Source organism: Schistocerca piceifrons, chromosome 5 (assembly GCF_021461385.2).
Source record: "Schistocerca piceifrons isolate TAMUIC-IGC-003096 chromosome 5, iqSchPice1.1, whole genome shotgun sequence".
Taxonomy (NCBI): domain Eukaryota; kingdom Metazoa; phylum Arthropoda; class Insecta; order Orthoptera; family Acrididae; genus Schistocerca; species Schistocerca piceifrons.
The window spans coordinates 246,562,169-246,583,654 of NC_060142.1; the positions used below are offsets into that span (position 1 = coordinate 246,562,169).

Below are 21,486 nucleotides of genomic sequence, written 5' to 3' on the forward strand. Positions count from 1 at the left end.
CACTATGATGTTCCTGCTCTTCAAATGAACCGACTGTATTCCAGGCAATCATCTGTCCTATTCGCAAAATCGCTACAGGCAGCTACTTTCAGTATCAACAAAAAGTTGACAGAAATGTAGAACACTATTGCCCATGAGAAACATCAGACCCTCCAAAGACCTGACACAAGGCCAGCTGGTATGGAATTAACGCGACGTGCCTAGAAAACAATTATTCGGATCCGGACAGGCCACGGCATCTGTGCTGAAAAACTCTACTGATGGGAAAGGGCTTCATCTTCTCAATGTGACTGTGGAAATGAACACCAGACGATCAAGCACATTGTAGCAAGCTGTAGTAGAAGAGCCTATCATGGGAACTTGCAAGATTTCTTTGAAGTGACAGAGGCAGTCCTTGAATTGATCGACAAATTAGATATTAATTTATAGACTCATTTTTTTAAATTATTAAATATGAAATTAATACGTTTTTGTAAAATTTTGTAAAATTATATAATACACAATTGTTAGTTGCTGTTCATATGTAATTCCATATGCTAAATAAATAAATCGGTCTTCACAGATAAGAGGAGTGTGACGCTTCGGCGACTTTGTCGAACTCGCCTTGTATACTGATGTATCTCCCTGTAGTGTGTCGACAACCTTTGGATGACAAATGGAGACACATTGACAGTAAAGTCTATGCTTTCTGGGTCAAACAGACCGCCCTTGCAAATTGCATTGCACTGATATGTCGCACTGCGTGTTCCTGGTTGAAGACAACGTCCACAAACGACAACTGGCAGCTGTGTATTTCAGTGGGAAACACTGGGACACCGGTACTCACTTCCTTCTGAGCGGTCACCTGAAACTGTAATGCATGACACAGCCAATGGATGGCGAATGGCTCTACTCGCAATTCTTCCTTACGCTGGAAGCGAAGAAGCCATGCAATGAGACTACAGGTACCGCCTGTTTCAAGATGGATTTAACATACACGTTGATTCACGTGTTCCCGTAATTCTTTTGGTATATTAAAGCGATATAATATAGCCTACAGACATAAATACGTTTACAATAACTTATAATTTCAATATTTAGCAAATATCAAATAATAACACAACTTAAGTGCTGGGTCCTTACATCTGGAAAAAATTAAATTGCGCAAGAAAATCACTGAAGATCCGGAAGTTAAGAGTCTATGAAACTTGATAATAATGTGAGCAGTTTCAGTCTGTTCCACACGATATGGGTCACAGTACTACAGATATCCACAGAAAAATATGTTTCCGGGTCTATCATCACCTGTAGTCGAGCACTACTGACAGAGTCTTCCGACGGCAGCAAAGCAGGGCGACTTTACGGGTTCAACGCTGAGAAGACGGTGGTATGGTGTAGCTTGCAATGATCTGCTTGACTGCTGTCTGAAGAGAATTGACTTCCGCCTGCCCTGTGGTCACTTACATGTCCGCTTTCTCAGTTCCCCAGGCTACAGACTTCTTTAGCGACGGTCCCTTGACGTAGTTACCGCCGCCTGTGACGCATTCGTTAAACCGACGGTGTATGCTGTCTCGGTCGCCGGTACGTCTTCGTCCATCGATGGTAAAGATGTAACGCTGTAAACTTGAGGAGACACACCACTGCTGAACAGAGCACTAAAATAACTGGTTACTTGCTCTTCAAAAATTTCTCATTTATTGACACGTTTCTGACGCAGCGCAGCATAAGAAATCTGTCAAAGAAGATTATAAAGCCGAAAACACAAGCGTAATCGACAAAAATCACTCCGAGTAAATTTACAAAAGATGTTATGAAGGGTGCTCAAAAAGTATTTAACAAAAATAAAAGTCTTCGTACAAAGTATGGAGTCACATGTGCCTGCTGTCAGCATCAGTAATCATCTCATAGAAACACGGTGCTACAAAACTTAACTAACTGCAGGTGGCGTGGATGTATAAAAACAGTCGCACTAAACTGTACCCACGGAAATAAATGAACAACCTGATATTGAAACAGAGAGGTGCATAATAGAAAGAAATGCCTAAATATGAACCGAAAAAAACGTTACAAAACCAAGAACCACAACGGTGCATAGAGCATACGAAGTTCAGTTACCACCGTTACAAAACTTAACTGACTGGAACAGCCGCCAGGTGACGAGACTGAGTTTACACAGTAATGCCGTTTGCGGCCACATTACAATTAATACAGGAGATCCTTAAAATACAAAGTGCAGTACAACGTATGAGAGTAATAACAGTAAAGCTGAAGAGGCCAAATATCACTAAAATATTCATAAACAAAGCCTAGTAATAAGTGCTATATAACTCAGAAAAACTAATAACTTCAATCATTGAAAGCTTAGTCAACCAAGTTCAGAATGTTTAATAACCACAAGACACGAGATACGTCTTATAACACTGCACCACAGAAGAGAGTGCATGATAATGCAGTATCTTGTTTCATTTAAGGATTAGCTGACATGTGTGGAAACTAAGTGATAGAGTAAAATTGGTAATGCTAACGAAGTTGTAAAATCCAGGATACGATCATAAACCGGGGTGCCTTTGAATAAAAGTGTTATTTTTGTTCGTCTCACTGGATATTTCTTTCAGTTGCCCTGTATACTATACTATGCTGTAGCTGTTCTTTCTATGTATGGTCCAAGCTCCATCGAGTTATGTTACTTGTCACTGACATATTGTGCGAAAGTCACTTCTGTCTTGAAGTCTTGCACACCAGTATAGTTAGTAATACGTCACGTACATTCTGTTGATAAAGAAAGATTACGCAGTGGATTCCTCATTCATAAATGGCATTTGAACATTGTTTGCTCGCAGTACGATAGGACATGAGGGAAAGACTTCCATGTTATTAGAAGGAGCTGTAGAGGGAAAAATCTGTAGAGGAAGACAGAGACTGAAATACATCCAGCAAATAGAGGACGTAGGTTGCGAGTGTTACTCTAAGCTCAAGAGATTGGCACAGGGGAGGAATTCGTGGCGGGCCGCATCAAACTAGTCACAAGACAGGTGATACAAAAAAGAAAGAACCGATTGTGTTGCGTCTCAAGTGAGAAGGGCAAACGAGTACCAGGATGTCCCGGTATTCGGCAGCAGCTGCAGAGTGGCCTATCGAGGCTACTGTTCATCGTTACGCGATGATGCTGCATACATTGATCGGGATCCCACAACTGCCACGAGAATACGGCATCAGTGAGTTGAAGAAGGCAATAAATACCATGCTTGACATCAGTGACTCATGCGACTCGCTTCAGAGAGGGCATACATTTTGTTCTCTCCGCCGTGCAGGAAAGGACAGACGCGACACATACCTTGGCTGCAGCAACACGAGCATCCTAACGGACAGTGACGTCTGTTGCACCACGAACTGTCAGCAAGGAGACTGTTGTTGTGACTTCCCTTGACACAGCAGCAAATAGAGCCACCGACGGGGGTGCATCCAGAGACAACACTTGGCACTAAACTGTCTTTTCAGACAACTCCTGGCTCTGTATACAACACCTTTGTTCGGATGTATCCATGTGCGGAGGCACCGAGAAGAATGAACATTGCCACACTATATTCGTTATCGCCGTACAAGAGTATAACCAGATGTGATGTTTGGTTCGCATAGCCGGTTATTTGGACATCACCCGTTACGTTTCTGACGTGTTGAGGCTTGTAACTTTACCCTATCTTCAAGACCCAGCGACGATATCTTTACGTAAGATAACGCAAGACCACATGTTGCCCATGGCGTTCCATCTCGATTTAGAGGTGTTCTACTACAGTGTTGGTGATCACATTCTCCAGATCTCTGCCTGAAAACTTCCAGTCACTGATTGCCGAAAGACTGCATACCACAACACGCCTCCCAAAAATTAATGAACTATGCAAAGAATTGTAGCAGTATGCAGTGACGTACGCATAAGTGCTATTCAAGCTCAGTTCGACTCAATGCACAGAGAGGCAGATCTGCGTGATACGGCAGATCTGTGTGCTGATTTTCGTATATGGTCTTCCCCAGAATCACTTGCAAATTTAATGTTATATTCTTGCTACTATACCGCATACACACAGTAAGTAAAATTTTGTTTCCAGAATGAAATTTTCACTTAGCAGCGGAGTGTGCGCTGGTATGAAACTTCCTGGTAGATTAAAACCGTGTGCCGGACCGAGACTAGAACTCGGGACCTTTGCCTTTCGCGGGCCAGTGCTCAATTTTGTTATTAGCAAGCAATCCAATTTTTTTCAACTTTTAATGATTAGCAGTGTATTACGGTTTAAGCTCTAGGGAATAAAGGTGTCAACAATCGGAACTGCCGTTCAGTTTCTTTAAATCTCTTTACGAGTATCGCCGCGTCGACATGTAAAATATTTACACTACTATATTGCAACTAGGTCTATAACTTTGCTTTAGCTGTTTTGCAATAGATGGCAGCAGCGGCAAATGGTAGTACCAGTGACAGGTCGTAAGTGTGGTACAATGAGTTTAGCCATCTATTAACATAACGCCAGCAAAATATTATTCGATTTGTGATTGCATCACAAAGTTATTCGACTTACGGGACCAATTCTGGTCATTTGCGGGAGGTTTTAATTTTCTTGTTTAACGTTAAGTAATCTGCGGCTGATGCCCACAAAATGCCTGTGGTGAGGCAGCTATTAGCGGCAGAGAGTGCAGAGAATTGTTTCAACACTTCAGCAACGTTGATTTTGGGGTCAAAGTCCGGCATGGCGGTGGAAGAGAGAAGGTTTCCGAAGTTGCTGAAACCGACGGGAACAACCACAGGAGATCATTAACGAAAAGCAGTTGACGCGATTGAGCCGAGTACCGAAAGGCAAACTGCCACAATACAGCGACAGAGATGAAAATGAGATTTGGCAGCATGAAAGTGCTCGACCCCATGTCGCAAAACCCGTCAAAACGTACTTGGAACGTTTAAATGGGAAGTCGTATCCCACCCGCCTTTTTCTCCAGACATTGTTCGCTCTCCACCTTTTTCGATCAAACGCACACGGCCCGGCTGACCAGAATTTCAGGTCATGTCAACAAGTGCTCTCCACCAAAGATGTCCACTTCTTACGTCGCGGGATTCGTACGCTGCCCGGTTGATGGGAGAAGATAGTGGCGCGCAATGTCTAATATCTTTGATAGTAAATTTTTTATGACATTTCCACAATAATTCCTCGAACTCTGAGAAAGAACGACGGAAGCAAAGTTGTAAACCTAATAAAATAACCAACGTTTCGGCTGTGTGAAGCTGCGTTTCCAAAGAAGATGAACGTTGATGAAATAGACACTGGTCGCGAAGCCTTACGTATTTACGTCTGTATTTCCGTTCAAAGCTTCGCTCAGGATGGTAGGGATCCCTGTGAGTCTTATTCCAAATTGGTTCAACTGCCTCTAAGCACTATGGGACTTAACATCTGAGGTCATCAGTCCCCTAGACTTGGAACTACGTAAACCTAACTAACATAAGGACATCACACACATCCCTGCCCGTGGCAGGATTCGAACCTGAGACCGTAGCAGCAGCGCGGTTCCGGACCGAAGCGCCTAGAACGCTCGGCCAATCTTATTCCCCAAAGGCGAATCGTTAGCCTTAGTGTCGCAACATCCTCAGTTTGGTCTCAAACTTTAAATGGATGATATTTTCGGCTTGGTTTATTTACTGAAACTGCGAGCGATGGAGATGGGTCAGAGTGCAAAGTGATCTATATTTATTCCGGAGATCTGGGGCCGCTGGACGACCCAGGCATTGAGTTAATATTTCCAAATAAGTACCATGACGGGTGTTTTTTTCCGTAAGAATTCACTATAATAGGCGCGGCATGCGAAATCCATTAAGCAACTGGAGGATCCAATCAAACTGAATTATCTGTCCGAAATTCACAACGTTTTGCATTAGCAACACTCAGGTATAGGCACGTATCTTTTTACTCTTCTCACAATTGTCCGGTGCAGTGAGAGGCAGTAAGTGAAAATGCACAAAGTTGCATAACAAAAACACGTCAGGCGCCACTCCTTCTCATTATTGGTAACTGAACATTTACATTGAACACAACAGGCGCGCGTTGCACTAACAGCTCGTTATCCTTGGTTAACAACAAAAAGACGGGAGCGGTTGTGAAATCTACCGCAACGTAGAGCTATCACACATGAGTGCTGCAGGAAGCAATATGTCAGTGCCAACCATGAATGCAATTAAGCAGCACTATTATAATCTAGAGAAGGTTCTAGGAAAATTCCAAGGAGAAGAGAAAGAGTTATCAGTGCAGCATTGAACGTATTACAAGGTGAGCTGCTGCCAGCCGCTTGCAAAAAACAGCAATAAGATTTTCTTTTAGGGAGGAGTTTAACCATTGGTGAGAAAGAAGTAGTTACCAAGAACAGTAGACCGAAGGACAAGGACGATAAACGATGGAATAACAAAGTTTGTGTCCCCTTTTATTAAAAATAGTAACTGACCAGCAAGGTAAGATTTTAAAAGAACATAATGTCAGTCCGGTTTTTGGACTAACAAAGAAAATGCGTAACGCCCTCTGATCTGTACAGGCTCAACACCCTCTTCAGTCTTCATGAAGGTTAATAAAATTATATCTAGGGCTGGGGGTGTGGTAAAGTTTACATCGAAAGTACAAGCAGAAGCCTGAATACGCCTCTGATGGAGCACAGTAATCTTTGTCCACTAGAGAAAATACAAAAACTCGGTTTTAGCAGACCATGCTCTTCAGTCTCGAAACCATGATACGAAGTTTTCCGAAACCAGAATTTTATTTACAGCTGAACTATTATCCAAGGATATTCACAGACGCTGTCTAAGTACAGGTTAATTCAAAGGAGCTGACAGAGGAGTGGAAATACAGCTCTGATATAGTAACTTACGATCTTGGAAATAATTCTGAACCAGTGAAAGTTTTGGGGGTGACAGGAAGAACAGGCCGGCCGGTGTGGCCGAGCGGTTCTAGGCGCTTCAGTCTGGAACCGCGCGACCGCTACGGTCGCAGGTTCGAATCCTGCCTCGGGCATGGATGTGTGTGATGTCCTTAGGTTAGTTACGTTTAAGTAGTTCTAAGTTCTAGGGGACTGATGATCTCAGATGTTAAGTCCCAGCCGGCCGAGGTGGGCAAGCGGTTAAAGGCGCTACAATCTGGAACCGCGCGACCGCTGCGGTCGCAGGTTCGAATCCTGCCTCGGGCACGGATTTGTGTGATGTCCTTAGGTTAGTTAGGTTTAAGTGGTTCTCAGTTCTAGGGGACTGATGACCTTAGAAGTTAAGTCCCACAGTGCTCAGAGCCATTTGAACCATTTTTTTTGTTAAGTCCCATAGTGCTCAGAGCCATTTGAACCATCTGAACCAGTAACAACAATACGAACCAACGCGCATTCACTTTAACTTCAATAAAAGTAACGGACTGCTTAGTCAACGATGTAGTACATTACAAAAGGTGTTAAACATGGAGAGCACCACACTCAATAGATGTATTACATCTCAGTAGAAAATCGTGGTTCGTCTGATGACGTTCTCAACAAATGCAGCCATTAGTAAGTGAAAAAAATGATGAAATTTCACATGTAAAAAACATTTATTTCGTTATGTTTTTGAACTTCCATTGCTATGAGTGTGAATTCTGAATCCTTCCTGGTGATGCTGGCAAAGTTTTATAAATTTATTTGTGAATGTATATACAGTGGAAATTAAAATGTTCTGTGGTGCCTCTCCTGGTACGAGTAGGCCCGTTTGACGTCCTACCCCCCTTAAGTAGTGTGTAAGCTTAGGGGCTGATGACCTTAGCAGTTAAGTCCCATAAGATTTCACACACATTTGAACTGTCAGAGTCTTCATCGTTCATCGTCAAAGATTTGGGTTATCGTCTAGTCTCTACGCGGTAATTTGAAATGCGTGGAGAGTTGCTGAGACAACCTGCTGGTAAGCCGTCGCCTGGAGCAGGCGAGACGGTGCAGCGGCGCCGTGTCAGCCTTCGCGGCGGAGGCTCCGTAACCGAAGCGGGGTCAGCGTTCGAGCGCAAGTGATCGTCCATTACGCGCTGCGCTGCGCTCGACTCCGGCCGGCCCGGCCCGGCTCGCACAAACAAGACTCCGCGGCCAACGAGGACAAATGTGCGGGCAGGTGGCCGCCCCGACCCGCGCCAATTGCGCGCCGACCCCTGCGGCCGGCGCGGTCAACGAACGCCGGACTGCGCCCACCGAGCGGTCGCGGCGCCGGCGAAGGTCTGCCGCGACACGCGTACGCCGAAACACACTGCCACGCACCACAATGAAGTTAGCCCGTGTACTTCTGCAGAGGGCGCGAGAGTCCGACTGGCGTTGCAGATGGAAACCTTCAGGCACACGCCCCACAGTTACGATTAGCACTCGCCTCCAACCTTCTTCCGATATCTGTCGTCACAGTGCGGGAGGTATAAGTCATGGGTATTGAGGGATTACTGTTTTCTTTGCAGTTCCAAAATTTTGTTGATACAGGACCAGCAGACTTTACGCCGAAACACACTGCCACGCACCACAATGAAGTTAGCCCGTGTACTTCTGCAGAGGGCGCGAGAGTCCGACTGGCGTCGCAGATGGAAACCTTCAGGCACACGCCCCACAGTTACGATTAGCACTCGCCTCCAACCTTCTTCCGATATCTGTCGTCACAGTGCGGGAGGTATAAGTCATGGGTATTGAGGGATTACTGTTTTCTTTGCAGTTCCAAAATTTTGTTGATACAGGACCAGCAGACTTTATTAATACAATACTGGCCATTAAAATTGCTACACCAAGAAGAAATGCAGATGATAAACGGGTATTCATTGGACAAACATTATACTAGAACTGATATGTGATTACATTTTCACGCAATTTCGGGTGCATAGATCCTGAGAAATCAGTACCAAGAACAACCACGTCTGGCCGTAATAACGGCCTTGATACGCATGGGCATTGAGTCAAACAGAGCTTGGATGGCTTGTACAGGTACAGCTGCCCATGCAGCTTCAACACGATACCACGAGTCAAACAGAGCTTGGATGGCTTGTACAGGTACAGCTGCCCATGCAGCTTCAACACGATACCACAGTTAATCAAGAGTAGTGACTGGCGTATTGTGACGAGCCAGTTGCTTGGCCACCATTGACCAGACGTTTTCAATTGGTCAGAGATATGGAGAATGTGCTGGCCAGGGCAGCAGTCGAACATTTTCTGTATCCAGAAAGGCCCGTACAGGATCTGCAACATGCGGTCATGCATTATCCTGCTGAAATGTAGGGTTTCGCAGGGATCGAATAAAGGGTAGAGCCACGGGTCGTAACATATCTGAAATGTAACGTCCACTGTTCAAAGTGCCGTCAACGCGAACAAGAAGTGACCGAGATGTGTAACCAATGGCCCCCCCCCCCCCCCCCCATACTATCACGCCGGGTGATGCGCCAGTATGGCGATGACGAATACACGCTTCCAATGTGCGTTCACCGCGATGTCGCCAAACACGGATGAGACCATCATGATGCTGTAAACAGAACCTGGATTCATCCAAAAAAATGTATTGCCATTCGTGCACCCAGTTTCGTCGTTGAGTACACCATCGCAAGCACTCGTGTCTGCGATGCAGCATCTAGGGTAACCGCAGCCATGGCATGGTCTCCGAGCTGATAGTCCATGCTGCTGCAAACGTCGTCGAACTGTTCGTGCAGAATGTTGTTCTCTTGCAAACGCCTCCATCTGTTGACTCAGGGATCGAGACGTGGCTGCACGATCCGTTACAGCCGTGCGGATAAGATGCCCGTCATCTCGACTTCCAGTGATACGAGGCCGTTGGGATCCAGCACAGCGTTCTGTATTACCCTCCTGAACCCCTTGATTCCATATCCTGCTAACAGGATCTCGACCAACGCGGGCAGCAATGTCGCGATACGATAAACTGCAATCGCGATAGGCTACAATCGGCCTTTATCAAAGTCGGAAACGTGATGATACGTATTTCTCCTCCTTACATGAGGCATCACAACAACGTTTCACCAGGCAACGCCAGTCAACCGCTGCTTATGTATGAGAATTCGGTTGGAAAAATTGCCTCATGTCAGCACGTTGTAGGTGTCGCCACTGGCGCCAACCTTGTATTAATGCTCTGAAAAGCTAATCATTTGCATATCACAGCATCTTATTGCTGTCGGTTAAATTTCGCGTCTGCAACACGTCATATCAGTGATCCAGCAATTTTAATTGCCTGTAGAGTATTTCATGAAGCATTTATTAACGTATCCGTCGCTGTTGCAGTACATATGTTAGACGGCTAGTTTTGAACCAAGTTTGATTCTGACTCACTAAGTAGGAACACGTTGATTGTGACAGTAATCTGCCATTACTTTGTAAAGCACGTATTGCATTGCTTTTTTTTATCAGTCATTTTCAGTGCAGATTTAGTAGGTCAAGCGTGAGAATTAGTCAGCTGGTTTGATACTGGCCGCCCAACGGGTGTACTGCAACTGTGACAGATTTGTTAATAAACTAATCACGAAATAAAATACTCCTGTTGTACTGCGCTTCCTCGTGCGGATTCCGCAACCTCTGGAAAACAGCAGTCCAAGACATGCTTTGTACTGCACAAGCACAATTGGTCCCCGTGTGTAGCTTCATCGGTATGCTCTGGGGTGATCAGGAATAGAGCGAATACGAGTCCAAAGCTGAGGGCTTCACAGATTAGAAATCATAGCGCCGCTGTTGAGGGTGTAAGACGAAAATTGAGGCCATGTGTACAACGGCAAATTCGCTCCATAAGTAGATGAACGAAAAAAGTTCGATAGGTTCAGTATTATAGTCCACACTTCACAGTGAAAACGTACAGACATAAGAACGAGTTTTCAATTATGTGGGCACCAACGGTGACGTGAGTCGAGTTTCCGAGTGTACGGAAATGGCGAGTTGAGAGATGATGTCATAGGACCCGGTGGCGAGTTTCAAGTGAGTATACAGATCTCAATTCTGATCCCTTGCCTCCTTCGCAAAGTGGATACATCCAACAATCTTCATACAACATATAGGAACTAATAAAACCATCAGTCTCTCACCAGTTCCCTAACCCGTCGTCTTGGATTACTGCATCACCACTGGGGGAAAAACATTCTACCGTGAGGTGGACTTGATCAACCAAAATGGTCACACAATCCTTGTCAGTAATGCTACCTTTCAGAGTAACTCAAGAGAAGTCACAATTATAATTGTCACACACCACCGACGATGCATTTTAACTTTTCAGAAGCATATTTTAGATATTTGACTGATGATTTCCACTGAAACGGCTAGGCCACAGGTGTTCCTGGGTCTCTAACAGAGTAGTGTTGGCCGGCCGGAGTGGCCGAGCGGTTCTAGGCGCTTCAGTCTGGAACCGCGCGACCGCTACGGCCGCAGGTTCGAATCCAACATCTGAGGTCATCAGTCCCCTAGAACTTAGAACTACTTAAACCTAACTAACGTAAGGACGTCACACACATCCATGATTCGAACCTGCGACCGGATCAGTCGGACTGAAGTGCCTAGAACCACTCGGCCACAGCGGCCGGCGCAGACCCACAAAGGAAATTTCACATTTATGATATACACAGTACGGATCTCTATACATCTAATCTGCATGGCTCACAGATGGTCGACCTCTCTTGGCGTGTGCACACCTACCACCGCCACAACTGGTCTCCCCTTTTGTGTTTCTTCAGCACGGCAGGTGAATAGGAATTTTTATTCACCAGCCAACCAGAATCCAGGAAAAGTCACGTTAACTTTTATGGTGACGTGATAGTCTGCTTCCGTGGCCTGAGATCCACCACAACTGTGTTGTTACGTCACAACATCACCTGTATCACCATGCCACGAGAGCGCGACTGCGAGTGCAAGCAGTATACTGCAGCTTAAAGAAGGTGACCCCTCACGTAGCTCCTTTGCTTTTATTGATATATTGGGCTAATTACAGTACCACCTCGCGGACGGCAGCCAGTAGTGACATCGTAAAAGATGTCCAATTAGTGCTGCAACCAGTTACGTAATGAAGTAACCCCTTATTTCCATTACAAGTTTATAATCATTTCAGGCCAATCAGGCAGGTAAGGCGTGCACTGTGATCATTAAAGCATCGTCTTGAACATTACAGGTAATTAGAGAAAAGGGTGAATATATAGGGTATAATTACTTTCGAAAACTGACACTCAAAAAACTGTCCCGTAAATTTGGCTCTGCAAGCCAGACGCTTGCAAGGTAATTGCGAATATCTTGCTACGAAGCATCAGTGACTGAAGTATAAAATATTGCCCTAATCAGTACAAATGTTTTTTAAAATGTAAATCACTCTCATAGCCCATTTAATTTTCAGCATCATTTTGTAACACCATTTTTCGAAATCTTCGACTCTCTTCTTTTTCTGTTTCCATAAAGCATAATCATATTCACTTCCTTACAGTGCTCCAGAGACAAAATCTCAAAAACTTCTTTTTTACTAAAGGATTACGTTTTGTACAACCAGATTTCTTTTGAGTCGATTGCTCTCTTTCCCTGCGCTAGTCTATATTTTATGTCCTCCATCTTTCGCGCGGTAGTTGGACAAAAGTATGGAAACACCGCGAGAAAGGCACGCTTGAGCGAAAATGGAGATGCTAGATAAGCCCGCAGGTTGCGCTGTTATAGTTGACAACGGACAGCACGTGTGTAACGTCCTCAATATGTTGCAAGCGTCAGCTGCGGTCAGAACAGTGTTCTGTCTAGTTGTGAGTGCGTTACGTCGAAAGTATGTGAATTCGAACGTGGGCCGTATGGTCAGTGCTTCTTAAGAAAAGTAGAAAAAGTGTTCCGTGTTTCAAGAGGCACCTTATCGAAGATTTATACCGCATACAGGTAAACAGGAAAAACGTCATCCTCTAATATGAAACTTCTTGGCAGATTAAAACTGTGTGCCGGACCGAGACTCGAACTCGGGATCTTTGCCTTCCCCGTGCAACGTACTGGCAGAACTAAAGCTGTGAGGACGGGGCGTGAGTCGTGCTTGGGTAGCTCAGTTGGTAGAGCACTTGCCCGCGAAAGGCAAAGGTCCCGAGTTCGAGTCTCGGTCCGGCACACAGTTTTAATCTGACAGGAAGTTTCGTATCAGCGCACATTGCGCTGCAGAGTGAAAATCTCATTCTGGAGTCATCCGCTAAGCCGCAACGCGGACGAAAGCGTGTGTTGAGTTACCGTGGCGCACGGTCGTTGAAGAGGATTGTGACCAAATATAAGAGGACGACAGCTGCAAAAGTAGCAGTAGAAGCAAATGACGCACTTGCGTACCCCGTCAGCACCAAAACAGCAGAAAGGAGTTCGAAAAGCGGAGAACTGAAATTCCAAAAATGCTCATCAGCCATACAAATTCCCATAAGAAGAAACCGTGGCTCCGAAGCCACAAAACCTGGACATGGAGGAACTTAATTTGGTCCGATATAAGTCTTGTTTCACACTGTTTCCAACTTCTGGCCGAGTTCACCTCCCAAGAGTGAAACATGGCGGGGGGTTCGGTGATGATTTGGACAGCCATATACTGGTATTTTGTGGGCCCCACAGTTACTCTGAAAGGTAGCATTACTGACAAGGATTGTGTGACCATTTTGGTTGATCAAGTCCAGCTCACGGTAGAACGTTTTTCCCCCAGTGGTGATGCAGTAATCCAAGACGACGGGACCACTCTTCACATGGCACGCATCACTCAAGACTGGTTTTCTGAGCACGAGGACGAACTGTCGCATTTCCCCTTGCCATCACAATAATCACATCTGCATATTATTGAGCCTTTGTGGTTCACTTTGAGTATTATATATGACGATAGTATCTGTTCCCGAAAGAACAGTTACCCTTGATGACCATGCAGCTTTGCTAGAATGAAATGATAATTAAATGAACACCCTAGCTGCAAACTGGCTTTCATATACTTCATTGGGGACATGTTGAAGCTTTGCTAGATAAGTCACTGCAGCCGCACTATCCTCTGTGCCCTCGGTGGCTCACAAGGGGAAGGCCTCAGACACGGCCAACCGATTCGGCTCAAATTTGGCAGGTCGCTTGTGTACAACCTAAAACGAAGGAATCTAAGATATTTTGGGTCAACACCCCCACTTTCTTGAGATAATCACCCCTAAATATTATGACGAGCAGTCGACTCAAAATTGGCAGGATCAATAGATAATTGTAAATAGAGCATATTTCATCATCAGGTATGGGGTCCGAAAACGCATACTTTTCCAGAAATCGAGGTAAGAAACTTTTGCAACCTACGCTTCTGTACCCACATGGTAAACGCTTTTCGCCGACAGCACCGATAGCGCAACGGCCAAGGTAACTGGCTGGGAATCGGAGAACCTGAGTTCGAATATCGAGGAAACCTAGCGGATGTTCTTTTCGTTTATATTTTTCCATATCTCATTGATAGGGATAGGAGAGTTAATAAGGTAAGTAAATCAATAAGGAATGATAATAATAAAGTAGGCAAATAACCCTGCTATCCCTATCAACTGAGATATGGAAAAATACAAACGAAAAGAATAACATCCGCTAGGTTTCTTCCAGATTCGAACCCGGGTTTTCCGATTCCCAGACAGTTACGTTTTTTTTTTTCTTTTTCTTTTTTTTCATTTTGTTCGTTGTTGATCGTTGGGTTTGGTCTTTGCTGAAGCCACATGAGATCCGTGTTCAAGTTCTTTTGTTGATCCCTCCACTCAGTTTTTTTTTTTTTTTTATTACAGAGGCCAACCAGCTCTCTGACCGAACACACTGAGCTGCCGTGCCGGCTTTACCTGGCCGTTGCGCTATCGGTACTGTCGGCGAAAAGCGTTTACCATGTGGGTACAGAAGCGGCAGTTGTAAAAGTTTCTATCCTCGATTTCTGTAAAAGTTTGCGTTTGCGGACCCCATACCCGATGATGAAAAGTGCTCTAATTACAATTATCTATCGATCCCTCCAATTTTGAGTCGATTGCTCGTCATAACCTTCAGGGGTGATTTTCTCAAAATCGCGGGGGTGTTGACCCAAAATATCTTAGAGTCTTTCGTTTTAGATTGTACACAAGCAACCTGCCAAATTAGAGCCGAATCGGTTGGCCGTGTCTGAAGCCTTCCCCTTGTGAGCCACCGAGGGCACAGAGGATAGTGCGCCTGCAGTGACTTATCTAGCAAAGCTGCACGCTCATCAACGGTAACTGTTCTTTCGGGAACAGATACTACCGTCATACACAGTTAAAATATGGCTTCCCGGACATTGACCTTCTTGTGCGAACGCACACGCTATGCCCGAATTCGTACGGGACTTGGCAGATTAATCTGCCACGAGTAATGAGTATGATGGGCAAACATCTATTAGGCGCACTACGAATGTAGTGGTATGGACATGTTGGGAATGTGGATCTCACGGGGAGCGTTCAAGGGATAAGCCCCTGCAGGCGCACTATCCTCTGTGCCCGCGGTGGCTCAGATGGATAGAGCGTCTGCCATGTAAGCAGGAGATCCCGGGTTCGAGTCCCGGTCGGGGCACACGTTTTCAACATGTCCCCAATGAAGTATATCAACGCCTGTTTGCAGCTAGGGTGTCCATTTAATTGTCATTTCACTCTGAGGAGATGGGGGCGCAATCGCTTCTCCATCATCGTTAACTGAATTTGCCTCGCTTCTACAGGAAGAATGGTATAAGATTCCCTTGAAAACTCTTCAGGACCTGTATTTATGCATTCCGAAACTATCGGAATTCTGCTATTAACACCAACAATTTTCCTACACACTATTAAGCCTACTAATGTGTTGTGTTTTACGTTTTCCCATATTTTTTTCGTCCCTTGTACGTGAAGCATAATTTTTCTTCTACTGCTGTAGAATTCCAATTTTTATCTAAGTTTATCGTTCATTCATTTGTGCCGTAGCTTACTACTTTCGTTTTTTGCTTGTGTTCTCAAATGACCACTCTGTTCGAGGGTCCTGCACTTCACAGAGGACAACAACGTCACCAGCAAATCTCACCTTGCTATCCCTTCATCGCGAGCTCCAGTTTCTAACAACCCTACCACAACAAAGGTCAAAAATTTAATAATGGTTGTGGTGTTGCTCTCGCTGCTAAATACTGCATTTTCGGGCAAAAATAAAGTTATTATGTGGCAGGTGTCATTACAGCACAGTTAACAAAGTCATTTCATGTGATAATGAATAAACCAGGCACTCATATTTTCGTGTTTCCCACACGTGTCTCGTTGTAAAATCATGGCTCAATCGTCGAAAATCTAGGTGGTGATGATTCCAAGCTCGGATGCAAAGAGGCCTAGATTTTATTCAGCTATATTCAAAAGTTTTGTAGATGTGTTTCAAAAACCTTTCTTGAAGATTAAACCTTTGAAAGTTAGCACAGTGGTGATGTAAAAAATAATCAGCACTCCGAATTTAAGTTACACTTCCTTTGCATTTGCTAAAAAATGGTTCAAATGGCTCTGAGCACTATGGGACTTAACGTCTGAGGTCATCAGTCCCCTAGAACTTAGAACTACTTAAACCTTACTAACCTAAGGAGATGACACACACATCCATGCCCGAGGCAGGATTCGAACCTGCGACCGTAGTGGTCGCGCGGTTTCAGACTGAAGCGCCTAGAACCGCTCGGCCAATCCGGCCGGCCCTTTTTATTGCTTTTGTTGCAAATTCACGTAATGCACAAAACATCACATTATAAAACATACTTGAAAACATTTCCTCACAGTCACTGTTAAAGTTCACATCTTATAAACCGACTACAATATACGTCTTTCCAACGTGATGTCCAAGACTCGACTTTTTTCAAGGTTCGACTCTCTAATTAAGTAATAATCGCTTACGCGCCCAAAAGTCAGAGTTACAAGTATGTCAAAGATCATAGTGACAAAAGAAAGAATACACATAAGAATAATATCATTGCAACATAAACATATCGATGTATCAAAATATCTCTACATTAGTGAAATCAAATCTGAATGTTGTCTCAGAAACATGTTGACTACTTTACAGAAACACAGTAGTATTGCTGGTATCGAGAGGTTCAGGCGAGGTGCCGTAATGGTTACATAATTGAAGTACCATTACAAGTTCAACTTCTGGACATTTCGCTGTACCCTAACGTAAACATTCAGTACCTAAAACCGCCTTGTTATCTTCTGCCAATGACGTCATTCGTATGCGGTCTGGAGTGGCTTGCGGTGAACTCACCGCGCTACCGGTCGGTGTCAGCTTCCCAGAGGCAGGCAACGCTCCTCATTAATTACCATCACGAGGCTGAGTATGCCCCGTTCCAGTCATACCATCAAGGAAAAATCCTTGGCAGTTCCGGGAACCGAACGCGGTTCCTCAGCTTAGCAGTCAGCCACGCTGGCCCCTTACCTGCTGCGACGAACTGAATGGCCCGCCAGGGCCAGTAGACGGAGCTTTAGCCTGAACTAAAGTAAAAAGAAATTTCACTGGCCCTGCGGCTAGAATCAGCGCGACCTCTTTATCGCTGTCGGTCGCCCTCACAGCTGAAGGTTTCCATGGAAACAGGTGCTCCTGGCAGAGGTGCAGGCAGCTCCGGTTCAAAGCGGCGGGCGGCATTTTAACGAGGGCGCGCGCCTGCCGGCCGGCCCGCATTACTCAGCCTCGCCATGTTTGCATGGGCCGCATTGTCCGCCGGCAGCGGCGCGCGGTCGCCAGCGGCCGCTGCTTACCGTCCCACACGGCGCAGTTCACGCCCCGACAGGAGAATATCGGCACGGCACAGCCGACTTATTTTTAAGGCAGATTATTTGGAATACCTCGCTGTTAGGACGCAATTGGAAACTGTTGATATATAGGCAACGAACCATTCTGCTGCACACTATATTCTATTCATGTCATATGAGTTAAATCGATTCAGGAGTCCGCGATTATTTAAAGCAGTTCTTATTTTGTAATTTTCAGTGTAGATTGTAATGGTACTTGAATTACATAACCATTACGGCACCTCAACTCCACCTCTCGATACCAGCAATATTCTACTGTGTTTCTGTAAAGTAGTTGACATATTTCTGAGACAACATTCAGATTTGATTTCATTAATGTAGAGGTACTTTGATACATCGATATGTTTATATTGCAATTATATTATTCTTATGTGCATTCTTTCTTTTGTCACCATGATCTTTGACGTACTTGCAACTCTGAAGTTTTGGGCGCGTAAGCGATTATTAGTTAGTTAGTTAGAGAGTCGGACCTTGAGAAAGTCAAGTCTTGGACGTCACGTTGGAAAGACGCATATTGTTGCCAGTTTATAAAATGTGAACTTTAACAATGAGGAAGGTGTTTTCAAGTATGTTTTGTATTGTGAAGTGATGTTTTGTGTGTTACGTGATATTGCAACAAAAGCAATAAAAAGGAAGTGTAACTTAAATTCGGAATGCTGATTATTTTTTTACATCACCATTGTCCTGCAAAAGTGTAATAATCTTTAAGAATGGTTTGTGAAGCGCATCTACAAAACTTTTGAATATAGAAGAATAAAACCTAGGCCTCTTTGCATCCGAGCTTGGAATCATCACCACCTAGATTTTCGACGATTGAGCCATGAATTTCCAACGAGACCAGCGTGGGAAACACGAAAAGACGGGCCGGCCGAAGTGGCCGTGCGGTTAAAGGCGCTGCAGTCTGGAACCGCAAGACCGCTACGGTGGCAGGTTCGAATCCTGCCTCGGGCATGGATGTTTGTGATGTCCTTAGGTTAGTTAGGTTTAACTAGTTCTAAGTTCTACGGGACTAATGACGTCAGCAGTTGAGTCCCATAGTGCTCAGAGCCAGCCACGAAAAGGACGAGTGCCTAGTTGATTCATTATTACGTGAAATGACTTTATTAACTGTGCTCTAATAACACCTGCCACATAATAACTTCGTTGTTGCCCGAAAATTCAGTATTTAGCAGTGTGAGCAACACCACAATCATTATTAAATTTTGACCTTTGTTGCGGTAGGGTTGTTAGAAAAAATTGCTCTGAGCACTATGGGACTTAACTTCTGAGGTCATCAGTCCCCTAGAACTCAGAACTACTTAAACCTAACTAACCTAAGGACATCACAAACATCCATGCCCGAGGCAGGATTCGAACCTGCGACCGTAGCGGTCGCGCAGTTCCAGACGGTTGTTAGAAGATCCCACAATATCACCTACAGTGACTTTTTGATAAGGTGTTTGTAAGATAGATAATAAGTTTGTGTTCTTGAGCGTCTTGCAGAAACATTGTAAATAGAGAAATCCAAATCGCTGCTATGTGTAAAGCATTAGTGCCTTTTTACTTGGTTGTGATAGACCAGTTTCGGCTACAGTTCCCTTTATTAGCTGCCTGCGAATAATACGTTTATATTGGGTGAGTGTACAATAGTACTTACATCTAATTGGTTCTGATGTTCAAAAATCGTCGATTGGTGCTGTCAGTGTATAATGATTTGGTTGTTACTTCTTATAGTTGGCGTGATTATACAAGTTGATTTAACTGGCCCTACATATGAGTTTTATGCAGCTCACAGGGTCAACAAAGAGATTGTCGTATTCTCTCGCTCGATCCTTGCAAACTACACTGAAGCGCCAAAGAAACTGGAATAGGCATGCGTATTCAAATACATAGATACGTAAACAGGCAGAATATGGCGCTGCGGTCGGCAACGCCTATATAAAAAAGTGTCTGACACAGTTGTTACATCGGTAATGCTGCTACAATGGCAGGTTATCAACATTTAAGTGAGTTTTAACGTGGTGTTATAGTCGGCGCACGAACGATGGGACACAGCATCTCCGAGGTAGCGATGAGGTAGGAATTTTCCCGTACGACTATTTCATGAGTGTACCGTGAGTATCAGGAATCCGGTAAAACATCAAACCTCCGATATCGTTGCGGCCGGAAAAAGATCCTGCAAGAACGGGACCAACGGCGACTGAAGAGAATCGTTCAGCGTGACAGAAGCAATCCTTCCCCAAATTGCTGCAGATTTCATTGCTGGGCAATCAACAAGTGTCAGCGTGCGAACCATTCAACGAAACATCATCGACATGGGTTTTCGGAGCCGAAGGCCCATTCGTGTACCCTTCATAACTTCACGACACAAATTTTTACGTTTCGCTTGGGCCAGTCAACACCGACACTGGACTGCTGATGATTGGAAAAATGTTGCCTGGTCGCACGAATCTCATTTCAAATTGTATAGAACGGATGGAAATGCACGGATACGGAGACAACCTAATAAATCCATGGACCCTGCATGTCAGCAGGGGACTGTTCAATCCGGTGGAGGCTGTATGATGGTGTGGGGCGAGTGCATTTCGAGTGATATGGGACCCCTGACTGGTCTAGATACGACTCTGACCGGCGACACATAAGTAAGCGTCCTGTCTGATCACCTGTATCCATTCATGTCCATTGCGCATTGCGAAGGACTTGGGCAATTCCAGCAGGACAATGCGACACCCCACATGTCCATAATTGCTACGGAGTGGTTGCAGGAACACTCTTCAGAGTTTAAACACATCCGCTGGCCACCAATTTATTTATGTCATTTAATAGCAAGACAAGCAATTTAGGAAAATTTAAACTTAATTTATTTCTCAGAGATGTTATCTTGCCGATGAACTCTATTCTTGCACAGACATTTTTGCAGTCTAGTAGATAAATCATTTCAACGGGAATTTCAACAACTGCCTCTGGGATTGTAGCTTTCAGTTCTTATCTTGCACGATATACCTTGCTTTTATGTCGACCCCACAAGAAAAAATCGCACCCTGACAGGTTAGGGGATCTAGGAGGCCATGAAATGTCACCGTTTCTCGAAGTTATACGAAAGCAAAACAACTGGCATACGATAGGCATCAATATTCGTTCTGTGTGTGACGTTGATCCGTTTTGTTACAACCAGCCGTTGTCAGTGATTTGAGAAAATGTCCGGAGTTTTCGAACAACAAAGGCTCCGAACATGATCCAATACCGATCCGATGTGACTTAAGCCACAATGGCAAAAAAAAGTGATCGCTTGGTTTCAGTTCCTGGATGATCTGCAACTTTTATGGATCGTAATGTAAGTTCTGTACTAATTTTCTTCGCACGCTTCAACCATGCAACAGTAAAGACGGTGTACGACAACGAATTAGAACGATGTGGACTTCTTATGACAACAGGTAGATTAGCTTCGATATTTCTGATGTACGAACGGTTCTCACCCGGCCAGGGCCTTTATCTTTTATTTTCGAAACTGCTTCCTCAAAATTACGTACCTACTTGTTGAAAACGTATGATAATGGAACGTTATGATACAATGAAAACTTTCACAACCTATGGTTCAAATGGCTCTGAGCACTATGGGACTTAACTTCTGAAGTCATCAGTCCCCTAGAACTTAGAAGTACTTAAACCTAACTAACCTAAGGACATCACACACATCCATGCCCGAGGCAAGATTCGAACCTGCGAGCGTAGTGGTCGCGTGGTTCCAGACTGT

At 44.6% G+C, this 21,486-nt stretch overlaps 1 protein-coding gene and 1 non-coding gene across 2 annotated transcripts in view; both read left to right on the forward strand.

Annotated features, from left to right (window-relative positions):
• Positions 1–21,486, forward strand: part of LOC124798324 (ADAMTS-like protein 4) — a 750,423-nt gene that overhangs the window by 411,445 nt on the left and 317,492 nt on the right. The gene's annotated exons all lie outside the window — the stretch shown is intronic.
• Trnat-ugu lies at positions 15,445–15,519 on the forward strand. Its single transcript has one exon. It is a non-coding gene; the product is annotated as a tRNA-Thr (tRNA).